The sequence below is a fragment of the Protopterus annectens genome, chromosome 2.part2 (genome assembly GCF_019279795.1).
Source record: "Protopterus annectens isolate FY-2018-M chromosome 2.part2, PAN1.0, whole genome shotgun sequence".
NCBI classification, from domain to species: Eukaryota; Metazoa; Chordata; order Ceratodontiformes; family Protopteridae; genus Protopterus; species Protopterus annectens.
In genome coordinates this window covers 175,816,025-175,831,327 of record NC_056730.1, presented here as the reverse complement: position 1 = coordinate 175,831,327, position 15,303 = coordinate 175,816,025, and the positions used below count along the sequence as shown (strand labels likewise).

The following is a 15,303-nucleotide window of genomic DNA, read 5'->3' as shown; positions in this document are numbered from 1 at the left end:
GTGTAGCAGAGTCTGGATGAGCCTTTCTGGTAGAACTCCTGCATAGTTCTGACTCTGTCATCAGATGTACAGGGAAAATATATTTAGTCACTGGCTTGTTGCAGCATAACATTCAGGAATTGATGAAGGATCCTGGATGCTGATGCCTATGATACCCCCAGCTTGTCCCCTGTTGGTCTCTGGGAGGTTTCTTTACCTACATTTCTAAGGCTACACATACATTAGTCAACAATGGTATTGGTTCCCCTTGGTTTCCCTTGCTCTCAGTTGAGGACAACAGAGGTTGCAGAGTTCCTGTAGTATGTCTCCCTCCACCATGTAGCACTCTACAATTTCCACCTCATGCAGACTGTGAAAAGTTAAATGGGGTCTAAGCACCCTTCTCCTTCTTGGCCATGATCTATTAGCAGCAGCAGCAGCACAGACTTGGGCCTACTGTACATACATATGAATAAGCATAACAGCAGCCCCTAACATTATTTCCATGTAGCCTAGTTTCTGTGGCTGTATTCCAGTACTTTTTGGAATTCACAGGGAAAACCAGCACTGAGTCTACACAGTTGCTTTATAGCTTGTTGAATAGCTCCTCCAACTTGGATTGGTTGATGAGCGTACAGTTTAGCCGCTTATGCTGTAATTAGCATGCCACTATGTTTACTGTGTTTGCGCGGATCTACACTGTGTGCAGAGCTGCTTACTGAACACAAAACAATACATTATTGTGTGTGTTTCACGATACCAAGTAAACTTTATTGAATATGTACCACTGTCTTTTTTGTTTCATTTATATTCCTTTCTTTTGGCTTTTAGTTTTGAAATTTTTTGAGTACACTATCATCTGTTTTATGAAAATCTCAGTAAAGAGACATGGAACAAAAACAGTAAAGGCAAAAAATGAACGTTTAAGCAAGAGCTAAAGAGATTCAGGGGAATATATGCATATGGGGCTTGCTGTATACCAGTGAGGTATTATGCAATCATATTAAACCAGGAATAGCAGGTTAGAATGGGTGTATTAAGTAGTCATTAATTACCATGAAGTCTGATACCATATCACTTAATGGCTGAAGTAACAGAAAGAACCATGTAATATATAACTTTAATGAAAATAAAAAAATGTAGTTTGTTAATGGGATTACAAAGTAACAGGAGGATGTGGGTCTTTCTGATGCTTTTCCTGATCATATTATTATTTCCATGAAATATCTTTGCTCTTGAACTCAATATAATAAAATATGAGAGAATTAGAAAAGAAGGAGCTACCTGCCAGGAGATATATGAAATTAAGTTTCACAGCAAATAATGACAATTCAGTCCACTTGGTCTGCCTACTGACTAGTTTCTGGATTAGCTGTAGATCCTATTTAACAAAGAGTTTTTTATTCCAATAAGTCTATACCTCATGTCTGTCTTATACATTTCTGACTTTGACACATTGCTGGCATTATACCTTTTAGGAAGGCTATTTTATCACCCACCACACTTGCAGAAAAAAAAAAAAGATTTCCTCACATCTCTCTTGAGCAAATTCTAATAACCTTTATTTATATGGTTTCTTGTAAAGACAGTTAATTGCTTTGGTTTGTTAAGCGGTCAGTGACAGCAGTAGCTAAATTAGTCAGTGGCAGTAGGGAAAGGTAGCCTTTAATGCAGAAGGCTGTGGTTCAACTCCCACACAAGGTAGACGGATGGCCGACATTACAATGCAGCATAATGGCATAACAGGGGTACTGCACTCCTGAGTGTGTCATCCTTCCTTCAGATAAGATGTTACATAGCGGCTCCATTTGCCCCATCTGCCTACATTGGTGGTAGCTCAGGTGGATGTAAAAGATCACATGGCATCTGTAAAAAAAGGTAGGGGAAGATGCCTGGCCAAATTTCCCCAAGTAGTATAAATATCACATGGTACAATTTATTAAGACAAGAATAAATCATGAAATAACTATGAATACACCTCCAAGAGATTTGACGGATATAACCTAAGGAGAAAAAAAATCAAATAATGCAAAATCACAAATCAAATGCCATAAATATCAATTGAAGCATTTATTCTTGTATGCACAAAAAAGCAAAATGCACATGGTACAATTTATTAAGGCAAGAACAAATCATAAAATAAACTATGAACACACCTCCAAGGGACTTTAGAGATATAACTTAGGAAGAAAACTATGAAAAGGCAAATAATGCAAAACAGACACAGACACACACACACACACACACATACACACACACACACACACACACACACACACACACACACACACACACACACACACACACACACACACACACGTGCACACACGTGCACACACACACACACACGCACACATATCTATATATATATATATATATATATATATATATATATATATATATATGCGTGTGTGTGTATGTGTATGCGTGTATATATATATATAAATATATATATATATATGTGTATATATATATATATATATATATATATATATATATATATGTGTATATGTATATATATATATAGAGAGAGAGAGAGATAGATATAGATATATACACACACACATGTATCTGTTTGTGAAACTGTTTATTTACTGTTTGCTAAAAAAGGTCATTGTAGTCTACTTTATTACACATGCAGACCAATCATTACCTAGGCAGAAGGCAAAAAAATCACATGATTTTACAAGGATGAACAGTGGTCAGCAAAATTACTGAATGGACTTAAGTCATCGACATTCAGCAGATAGATGCAGAGTCAATCAGATAATACTAGAAATATATTACTATTGTATCACTAAGTTTATGATTAAGACAAACTTACTGTTACTTTACTTAACACCCATTTAGAAACTCTGTTTGTTGGATTAGATTCTTGAATGCTGGCTGTAGGCATGGGAGGTATGGGGAGCATTGCATCGCTACATGGACAGTGTGGAGTAGGATGGTAAGATAGACTCAAGAGATGGGCAAGAGGGGTTGCAGTCCAGGGCTGCATACTGGAGAATGGCAGATGCCGTACACTGAACTGGCCTCTCTACAAGCAGCCAGTGAAATATTCAGGTATAGAATTACTGTGAAACTTGTATTCATACTCTAGTCTTAATTATCATGGGTCTTGATTTTTCCACCATAACCTATACAAAACATGTAACATCTGTGCTCAGACCCCTGTCATCAAGGATGTAGTGCATTTCATAATGGTTACTCCCTCAAGACATGGCTCTTTGTCCTGGCACCTCATCCTTTTCCTATTGCTCTTCCCCTGATCACTCATGTAGTCACATCACTGAAGTATACATACACTGTCACACACACATATTACTTCCCAAGCCCCTGCACATACCCTCTTAGTATGCATACAATAAGTACATCTAGCCAGGCCAGTATCATGCTGTAGAAGAATATAGCTCTGACTATAGCCCAGGCAACCAGGATTTAATTAGTGGTTCAGACATATAAGATGCTGGATTGAGGAGGTGGGTGTGCCTTCAGATGTTCCTTTTAGGTGATCCCTCGTGGGAAATGGGGACATACAGAGAGCACTGTCCTTAGGGAGAGGGGATATTGGCTAAGTCACTGCAGAGGCAGGGTGATGTACCAGCATACCCCATTGCATGTTTGTCCCTAGATGCACATGCACACTCAATTGAAGTGATATATTGAAATAAAATACTCCTTTGCAGCAGCATGGTGCTGCCACATGTTTCATCCTCTTCACTGGCCCCAGAAAGAGACTGGAGTAAGTCTGTGAGAAGAAGGGAGTGGCTGGTATACCTGATGGACAAGGACAGGCCCTGGGTGCAGCCAAAGGTCAGCCATGAGGAGTCAAACAAGGAGGAAAATATATCTAGCTTCCTGAAGGTATCCATGTCTCTACAGTTCTTGTCCTAATCTCTTAAAGAAGGACAACTGTCCAGTGGTCATTCATATTCCCTCCTTGGGTGGACAAAGCAATTGTTCTGATATCCCTACTTACTCCCTGGAAACATAATAATGAACCACCTCATCTGTGAAAGGGGCTATCTGGTGGAGTTTGTCAATGCTTTCAGCTCTCAGATGTTTAAACTTATATTCTGAGGGTCAGAAACCAAAATAATAGAAACTCTTTGAACTATGGGATGCTGCTATACAACAGAAATGTGTATATTAACTAGATGCAGATCATAACAATGCAGTCTAGAAACACACGACACACGCCTCTCCAATCAAAAAGCATTTGCCAAAGCATAAAAAATCCACTGTAGCATGCACTCCTACTATTTCTGAAACCTGGATCTAAAATTGTCTGCATTTGGGGATTTATTGCACCCTTAGGTGTTTCAGCCTTTAAGCTTTGTTTTCTAATTATGCTTTCCTTCATGTGTTGCATTTACTAAGTTAGAGATCTGAGTGGTTGTTAGGGTAAATAACTGTATCCATAATATGTTTGCAGCTATATTAATACCAATTAACTGATAGTTCATACCTTATCATAAAAGAAATGCAGCTTATATTATAATAAATGCTCATTTGCGTATATTAGAAATCAGATAATATGAGCCATTTACTGAGATATGCATTATAAGCATAGTTAGATGTTGCAGCTTTGTCACTCTCATTTTTTTGTGTGTCTTTCATCGACAAGTCTCTTCACATCAGTTTGTGGAAGTCGATCCTCTTCTCCGACTGCTGCTATAAAAGCATTCATTTTTACTTCTTCCACCTAGTAAAATAGACATGCATATTAATGATCCAGTAATGCTATGTTAAACATAATTAAATGAAATATACTTATTACATGTTCCCATAGAATCCCAAAAGTTTACATAAACCCCCAATAAATCTGTACTATTTCACTAAGCCTGACCTTTCTTACATTTTATATAATTGTACACAGTTGTTAAAAAGGACAATAGTCATGAAAGGGGTTTCTAGAAGACAGAGATTAGTAGTAGTTTTAGAAATCATTTAGCTTGCTGTATAATCTTATTCAACTGGACCACGCTGTCACAGAATGAGGATGGTTAATAAGTTCCTGGAAGTAACAAAAGGCGGGCTAACACAGTCTTACATTTTCATAGTTACAGGACATAAAACAGAATAATGGATATAGAAAGATGATTACAATTAACATTAATGGAAACTGATATACTATATGTTTTAGGAAATATGGGCCATATGGAATGAGCAACTGCTGGATGTCCCCTTCTGTAATCCATTCCTGGGCACATTTCTTAAATGTCTTAGGCTCCCATGGTGATCTCCATGAGATGGTCTTTCAACTGCCTTTAGCTATGCAGTGGGGTGACATATTTTCCTGTCTTCAGAATCAAAGAGGTTTAGGATGGAATAAATTATCCAAATTCTTTTATGACTATTGCCTACAGTACAGTTTTATGGTTCAGTTCATTTCTGTTGGCCCTTCGGCAGATATCTCTAATTTGATCACTTTGTAATATTCTGGGTTTACATTTTCTTCATGCAATTTACCGGGTACCTTCTCATTAAATGATATGGTAGGAAAGCATCTATAATATCTAATGTTTAGGATTCTCTTAGAAGTATTCTATCATTGGTTCCAAGCAGTAAAACCACCAAGGAGGTAGGATCTGGACAACCACATCACAGCCATCTAGAACACTGAGTATTGGGAAATACCTGCTCAGAAGGTCTATTCCCTTGGCCATGGACAGGAAAATTACCTAAGCAGGAAGCTTCCCAGGTCAAAGATCTGCATCACCAAAGACTGGAAAGAACAGACCAAGACAACAAATAAGCCAATTACACTTAAAAATGAGTGGACAAGACAACAACCAGTGCCAGAATTCCCCAAAACAGAGATATCTTGATTTCCCCCACTGGGGAGAGAACTGTAGCAGCCCTACTCCAAGGGTGTCGAGTGATAGCTAACTACTTGTAACCAAGAGACTGACAGAACTCCCCAGAATAATGCACTGCTTATGGAGAGAGAGGTTCTGTCACTACTTATGTCCACTGCCAAGAAGTAGGAGGAAAAGAAATCTATTTGTGTATAAAAACTATTACCTCAAACCTGAAAAACCTCCTCAAAGAGGAGAACCTCTCGGAGGTACAAATAACATGATCATTAGGCGGAGATGGAGCCACTAGGTAGGCAACATCCAAGGATATACTCGTCCTAGACCAAGGTATAAAAGACAGTCATTTTTGTTAACAAGATGATCAGAATCCCTGAAGAAAAAGTTGCTTTAACAGACAGAATTGGACACCAAGCCTTCCCTCCACCAGGCACTAAGGGCAAGATACGTGCTGGTCTCTGCAGTGAAACAAAAGCCCAGAAAGAAGATCCAAAAGCTTTTTGATGCCTGCTGAAAGAAAAATGTACTAATGCATCCATGTGGAGAACTGCTACCTCTTGAACACAAAATAAAGTTTTCCAGTCATTCACAGCTCCTCCTAAAGGATGCAGCCAGAAATTAGCAGGATCAGGTAGAAGTAAACGCCTCAGATAAGCAAAATAGGGTGTCAAAGGTTACCACACAGGAGGACGCTCTCCATCCAAAGTAATGGATGGTTTCCACATCAGTGAAGAGCAGTCAAACTATGCCATCCTCATTCATCTTTGGGGCAGATGGTTGCAACTATGTAACTGAACAAAATGGGATGAGGATTGGATTAGGGAACCAAAACTCTCAGAAGTGATACAACTTTCCAGTCTTCTCTCTGTGCTCTGTTACCTAAGTAAGGAGTGATCTCACCAGAACCAAACAGGACCTGCACCTACTGAATGTGTTTGGATGTTTTTTTATATGTTTCTATGGTTTCTTTAAAGCCTTAGCTTAGTGATATTGTACTGATCTGCACTTAAAAAAGCACAATACAAACTGTCACATGCATACCCAACAGTCACCTGGAAAAATTGAATATCTACACCCTCTACTAATACAAATGTACTGGTGACTGAAAACTCCATAGTACGAAACACAGCCTGTACTCTCACAAGGCTGGACAAAAACAGAGTGACAGTGAATTGTGTTTTAAGTGCCAAAAATCTATGATGTTCCATGGGCTTAAATATCCTTAAGATGAACATGAATGACTATGACATGGTTGTGGTCCATGTGAGTGAAAATGACCTGACCCTAAGGGGTGTGCAGAGAGGGGTCCCATACAGAACGCCGACAGCTCACAACGCCGACACTCATATAGCCGACGCCATATGTTCGACATTCAGAATATCAACAATGGGGAAACGCTGTTAGATAGAGTAACACAATAGTGTAGAATGGAAAAATTTCCATTCTTGCACTGTAGTGCGATCTCGGAGTTGGTATATTAAAGGTATGGGGAGGTTGGGCGCAGGGTGACGGATCCCCCCTGCTAGCACAAAAAAGGAAATTTTAATTTCCTTTTTTTGTGAAGTTCTGGCACTGTCAATATTGTGAGTATGGACCATATGGCGTCAGCTATATGGGTGATGGTGTTTTGAGCTGTCGGTGATCTGTAGGTGATCCGCAGAGAGACATGTCCAAGTTCTTCATGAATGTAAAAAATGCTGGAAAAACTCTGGTATTTAGCATAATCCTTCCTACCCAAGAACGATGCAAGATACATTGAAACAATGACTGATTTCAATAACTGGCTAAAGAAGTGGTGTCATCTGTGGGGGATTTAGTATATATAAGTGAGGGGCGATCTGCTGCATAACCCTACTTGCTTCATCAAGAACAGCTTGCACCTCTCATTCCAGGGCATCTGCATACTGACTAAAGCCTTTGCTAACCACATAGTACCTTTTGTAGGGAGAGTCCAGCTAATGCCTCTTTCTGCCTAAAAAAACATAAATCAAACACCGGACAACAATAAGGTGGCGCTGCTCAATGCCAGGAATCTAAATAACAAACTGCCTGACCATGAAGCCCTCCTACATTTGGAACACATTCATGTGTGTATTACTAATGAAACTTGGTTTAAAAGTGCAGAAAGCACTGTCTGTTTACTGGAGTATAGCACCTTCCACACCTTTAGACCTATAGGGAACTGTGGTGAAGTATCTATATTTGTTAAAGACCACATTACCTCAGGCAGATTCTCAGAGACCTACAAATCAAACTTAATGAGATTAAACTCATTCTAAATAGAACCACTTATCAGATCATAACATGCTACAAGACTGCCTTGATGGCTGTTGAAAACCACATCTGCTTCTATAGTATTTTGGATGACCTTCAAATCTCCAAAACCTCCAACATCCTGGGTGACTTTAACTACCCACTGATAAACTGGGAAATCTATTGCTCAAATGTAGGCTATACTTCAAAATTCCTCAACGTTGTGTATAAGAATTCTCTCTGAATCAAAAAGTCAACAAAATATTCTTGATGTCCTTACAATTATGGCATCTATATGTACTATCCCACTAGTATACCCTTACCCAGTCAAGTCTGACCACAATCTGGTAGCCTTCTTTAAAATCTCTAAACTAGCAGATGCAAATATAACAGTATTCAAAGACATCAAACGTACAAACCTCCTGCAATTCTATGATGAAGTCTCAAAGTTCAGGTATAACTTTAACCCTAAAACATTGACATGGATAGTAATTATGCAAAGAAATCATATGCTCATTAAGAAAACTGTATTAATCTGGCAGTCCCAACCAGAAATAAACAAGATTGAATGTCTAACAGCAAACCAGTCTGGTAGTCCACATGCATAAACAAATAATGCAATAAAAAGAAAAAAAGAGCTTCTTAGAATACACAACAAAATTAAAGACCCACAACTCAAGGTGAGCATCAGAATGTTATCTAAGATACTTAAAAATACCATCAGGAAAACAAAGGAAACCCATGAGCTTGCGCTGGCATCAGAAGTTAAGGATGACTACAAATCTTTCTTTGCAAAATAACACCCAATATTACTCTAAACATATTCAGAATGGTGCTATCTACAAAGATCTAATAGGCAGTAAAAATATTTTAACACGTAAATTCAGTGCAAGTGTAACCCCAGAAACTTCTGTACAAAAGGACTTCAAACTCCTATCAACACAAAAGAACACTTGCTAAACTATTCTTCAAATCAAACAAACAAAAAAATATATCTGTGATGCCCGTACACTGGCCTAGTGTTCAAGGAGCCTCAATCCTCACCACTGGCAACAGCTAGGGGACATATACACTGGGAGGATGACAAGTACACACACAGTAAAGTGCAATTTCCCTTAAGTGCAGACAGAACTCACAATCAGTCTGGGTCTGGTTTCTCCCTCTTTCTCCAGATCCCCAATAAGACTCCCCACTGACACAGATATAGGGTTAGGATCTCAGCTGAGGGGCCAAGTCAAGACCTCCAGCATCCTCTCTGTCCAAAAAGTGCTTTGTGTCCCTGCCCAAGTAACTGACACACACACACACACACACACACACACACACACACACACACACACACACACACACACACACACTGAGATTTGATTTATATACAAACACACACATACAAAAACTCAACACACACACACACACACACACACACACACACACACACACACACACACACACACACACACACCTGGGAAAGGCTGGCACAGGTTTATTAGCTATGCCCCATTTTGCCCAGACTATAAGGTAGTTTCCACTGTTACCAACCCCTACTTATAAGCTACTACAAGGCCCTTACAAAGGGTGTCCAATCCTACTGTGTAATGTTGCTATTATCCAAATGGTAGTCTGACCACACAAGGCTATTTAGGAGTGGCCTGTACAGTGTCGCTTAATAGATATGCAAGTACCCTAAGAGCTTAAATATGTCTCACAAATATCAGCCAGAAAGGTTTAAATATATTTAATAATAAATAATAAAAGAAGAAGACAATACTCAGTACACAAACACAGTTATTTCATATTTCAAAATCACAGGAAATATTTTAAAATAGCATTGCATGACAGTCTCAAATAAATACAGAAAACATCTAAACTAATCTTTACTATATTCCTATCTATATCTAAAAAAGATACTATGCCCTAAATCTTACTTACAGCAAGGCAAGTACAGATGATGATGATGATAATGATGAGTGGATGTTTACAGGTCAAAGACAAAATACAAAATGTCCAGTTTCTGTCGGGGAGTTCTTAAATTAATATCAAATATTACTACTGGGTTAGCTTGGATGACATCACTTTTTGTCACCTGACTTAAGTTCCCAAGCTAAACAGAAACTGACAGAATTTAACATCTGTGTTAAAAATACATATCTCTCAGAAGTTTGCAGATCTTGAAAGTCATAAAACAATAAAACACTTACAAAACAATGCAGAAGGCACTCTAGTTCTAGACATCCTGTCTCCTTGCTGCATTGAAACTAACTTTTATAACGCAATTGTAAAACAATTTAATTTCAACTTATTTTCTTGAGGTTTTGCAAATTAACCTTCTATGTTCTAGAACGGTATGTTGTGGTTACATTCTTGAAGCTCCATACTGTACAAACCCTGCTCAACACATGCTTCTGTATAAATCATATCAATATTCACAAATGACATATAATTATTTACAAAATTCCATAGAGCTAGACTGGCAGTGTCACAATATCCTCTACTGGACCTAATAACATCCAGTTTGCCTAATGTGCACCACTAAACATGCAGGAATGGACCCACTCTTACAGCTATTCAACCCAAGTTCATCCACCTGGTTTGTCCCCAATGTATGGTTCACAGCCCTTGTGATGCCACTTCAAAAGGGTGGCCTAACAATCTAGTAAGCCTCACCTAGAAGGCCATGTAATGGGTCATAACTATTCTGATAACTACAGCATACTAAGAATTGACTCCTAGCAGTTTGGCTTTGTTAAGTGTATATACCATCTAATGAATCTGGTAATTTTTTGGGAGGGTAACACAAACCATAGCTAGCGATCACACTGCCCATACACCATAGCATGACCTAATCAAGACATTTGATACCATACCACTGGCTTACATAATTAACAAGCTAAATGTTGATCCTTATGCACTTAGGTTGATAGCAAAATGGTGGAGGGACAGAAACCACACAGTGAGGGTGGCCATCATGTCCTCAGAGAGAATGAATTCAACCAGCGGGATCCTTCTGGGATCCATGCTAGGACCACTGCTAGTTGGGATAGTTCTCTGACCTCAAAATCAAAAACAAGGATCTCTGGTTAATCAGCTTTGCAGGTAATTGTAAACTGGGTGTCATAATCAAATATCCTTTTGATATGCAAAAGCTACAAAGTGAACTTACACATGTTAACAGTTGGTGTTCAGAAAAAAACTTAAAACTAAACATTAAACAAGCAATATTGTCACATTTTGTAAACAAACCTACCACCCAGCTCACAGTATAGAAAAAGCCCACTCCAAAAATGAAGATGTTGTGATGGACCTTGGAACATGGGTAGATAATTCCTTCTCATTTGACCATCATGTTGCAACAGTGGTGAGGAAATCTTTCTATTTGGCACAGCTAATCCCACAGTGTATCTCTTCTAGATACAAAGAAGTCCTTAACTCTCTGTATACTGCACTGATCAGAGTCATTATCAAATACAATACCCCCTCTGGAATATATCTTGCTAGATAAATCATGCAGTTTGAGATGCCAAAGGTTTCTGACAAAAAAGATCATGGGTCTAAAAGATCTGAGCTACCAAAAGAGGCTGGGGGCCTTATCCCTATATTCAGTGCCCTACAGACTCCTTAAGAGCAATCTGTGCATTGTCTTCCAGGGCATTAGGGATCCAGCACTCCATCCAAGACTTCTCATATCTCCTTAAATCAAATTGTCCAGTGATCATTAAGATAAGAGATCTGAATCTGCTCCAGCAAATAAACAAATCAGGGTAGACAGACAGGTTTGTCACATGACTACCCATACTCTGGAACAAGCTTTCACTCCAGATCAAGCAATGTGATACACTGATTTCCTTTAAGAAGGAAATAAGACAACTGGATAGGTATTCATAAATTCACATCCAGTATGTCTGGTATATTACTCCTTGAAAAGGATGTAAGGTCTAAAGATGGGCACTGGCAAGGTATAAATGGCCACATGGCCCCACTGCCTTGTAATTTCTGATAGTATTAATCTCTGAATTCCACTTCCAGAGGCATCATACTTGTACAGCCTTAATGGGTGTTCTTTTCTCCCACCACAACTGATGATGAAATGTACCCAACATTCTTCAGAAACCCATTCGACATGAATGAAACCTGTTGAAGGAAATCCACCAGAAATGGGGGCTCCCATAGTTGATATGGGCTCCCCTGCAAAATCAAGGGATAGCTACTGCATCTCAGAGAATTCAAAACTGGACAACATTTTGAACCCAGCAAATGCTGACATCATCTAAATTAGATTTGCATGCCAAGGGAGGCTCATAGACCAATGTATGGACACACAGATCCAAAAGAAGTCAAACTATTCTCTACATCCTTCACTACAGGTGCAACCTTAAATGAGGCAGGTAGATCTGGATAAAAAGGGCCCCTGTCAGATAATAGAATTCAGTGGACCTGTGCCTGAAACTTGTTCCTAGATCTGTAGCATATGTAAGACATTAGGTACATACCATAAAAAGTTAATGAGCTAACTACAGGAAGCTGCATGTCATGTGGTACACTTTCCTTTAGAATATGTACTCTGATTAAGGAAATAGACATGGTTTGTTTACCTCATCAGTTACCCTGAGATGTTTACCATCCATCTAAATGCCATCCAACACCGGAAGTGGAGAAATATATCTACAGAAGAACACATTTATCCGCTTTTGAGAGTTTATGTGATTGTATTTAAAAATGTGATCTAGCTGCAACTACCAGGAATTATGTCATGTGGTACACTTTCCTTTAGAATATGTACTCTGATTAAGGAAATAGAGATGGTTTGTTTACCTCATCAGTTACCCTGAGATGTTTACCATCCATCTAAATGCCATCCAACACCGGAAGTGGAGAAATATATTTACAGAAGAACACTTCCCCCCCCCCTCCCCACCAAAAGAGCTAATATCTTTTTTTTGTTTTTGCTTTTTTTTGCTAAATTTCTCTGAAGTGACATAATTCCTGGTAGTTGCAGCTAGATCACATTTTTAAATACAATCACGTAAACTCTCAAAAGCGGATAAATGTGTTCTTCTGTAGATATATTTCTCCACTTCCGGTGTTGGATGGCATTTAGATGGATGGTAAACATCTCAGGGTAACTGATGAGGTAAACAAACCATCTCTATTTCCTTAATCAGAGTACATATTCTAAAGGAAAGTGTACCACATGACATGCAGCTTCCTGTAGTTAGCTAATTAACTATATACAATAGAAGGAGGAAGCTACTACATGATAGAGCAAAATCCCAAAAAGGGAAGGCATCTCTGATCAGTATTAGCAAAAAACTACGGGCACTCATAAAATCGTCTAAGGCCAGCTTCGAGAGAAAAATTGCACAGGACACTAAGGATAATCACAAGGCTTTCTTTAGTTATGTTAGGAACCTGGGTGGGAATTCCCAGATATGCTCAGAATTAGTCCAAAATGACAAAAAATACACCGAACCCACAGACATTGCCAACATCCTAGCTGACAGGTTCAGCGCAAACTTCTCCCTCCCCACCAAAAGGGCTAATATCTATCCCAGCAGAGTGTTGCCCCCCTGACATCTCAGATGCTAGGTAAGAGCTGCCCTCTCCAAAGCAAGAAACACAGCATCAATGGGACCAGACGGTGTCCCAGGCTGCGTCCTACATGAACTCCAAGAAGAGCTAAACCCAAACCTAAAACTACTGTTCAATCTCAGCCTTACTACAGGATATGTACCCAAAGAGTGGCGTACAGCAACAGTGGTCCCTCTCCACAAAGGTGGTGCCTCAACGGATCCTGGAAACTATCGCCCTTAAGTCTCACTAGCTTGGTCTGCAAAGCTATGGAAAGGATCATCATGGACCTTATAAATAAAGATATTGGGGACCTACAGACACTGGATCCTACCCAGTTCGGCTTTGTTAAGGGCAGATCCTGCCTCTTAAACCTGGTCGATTTCTTTGAAACAGTCACCAAGGCCATTGACAAGGGGAAGGTGGTCCACATAGCCTACCTGGACCTCGCAAAAGCCTTCGATACAATACTCCACTCGGGCATTATAGATAAGCTCACCAGCTTAAATATAAACCCCTATGTCACTAGATGGGTTGCAAACTGGCTCAAGGACAGAACCCACATGGTTAGAATAGCTGGAGCCATGTCAGACTCCAAACCAGTTACAAGTGGCGTCCCACAAGGCTCAGTCCTGGGACCTCTCTTGTTCGGTATATATTTCTCGGAGGTACAGGCCAACATGGAAGGACTGTGGCTGACCAAGTTCGCAGATGACTGCAAACTGGGCACCATAATAGACTCTCCAGCCGACACAAGCATCCTCCAAAAGGGCCTCATAGAAACAGACAACTGGTGCCAGAGCCATGGCCTCAAGCTAAACACCAAAAAGTGTATAGTCATCCCCTTTGGCAAAAACAAAGTGCCCACAAATTACCACATAGGTGGTAATCCATTAAGTACAGAAGAAGTAATTAGGGACCTGGGGTCCCAAGTTGATAGCAATCTCTCATTTGACAACCACGTGGCCAAAGTGGTTATAAAAACATTTTATATAGCCCACCTAATCATGAAGGGATTCACATCTAGATCAGGGGAGGTCATCGTGCCTCTTTACTCATCCCTCATCAGGCCCATAATTGAGTACAATGCCCCTTTTCAGATGTACCTTACCAGACACCTGCAGCAACTGGAAAGACCCCAAAAGTACCTCACCAAGAGGATCAAGGGGCTCAAACAGATGCCGTATGCTGCCCGGTTAAAGAAACTCCAGCTCTACTCAGTGGCATACCGCCTGCTCAGAGGCGATCTGTGCCTGACGTATAAAGCCATGTCCAACCTGGAATTAATGGACATGCTGCACCTCAGAAAATCCAAATCCCATCGAGCTACGCGCTTGAGGGACTTGAACCTCAGCACTGAAATAAATAGGAAATGCTGGAGGGACAGATTCATAACCCAGAGGCTCCCTTCACTCTGGAATAAAATCCCAGTCCAGGTTAGGCAGAGTCCCTCATTGACTCTCTTCAAGAGGAATCTTGATGAGTGGATGGGAGATCGTAGGTTTACCCCGGGTATCACTTCTGTGTCACTGTTAGACAGAGGCACAGTATACTAACCTCGAAAAAGGGCATAGCAAAATTAATTTAAAATGGGTGGCGAAAACCATACACACTCTGGCTAGGCTTATAAATGCCCTAGGGCAGATAGCCTAGTATGAACCTATGAACCTATATATATTGAAGTACT

The 15,303-nt window shown here is 39.8% G+C and overlaps 1 long non-coding RNA gene across 1 annotated transcript in view; it reads right to left on the bottom strand.

Moving 5' to 3' along the window:
* Positions 1-2,510: 2,510 nt before the first annotated feature.
* LOC122795587 overlaps positions 2,511-15,303 on the bottom strand; it is an 80,301-nt gene continuing 67,508 nt past the window's right edge. The window contains exon 3 of the long non-coding RNA XR_006363836.1: positions 2,511-4,684. This is a non-coding gene — a long non-coding RNA (uncharacterized LOC122795587). The remainder of the gene's footprint in view (positions 4,685-15,303) is intronic.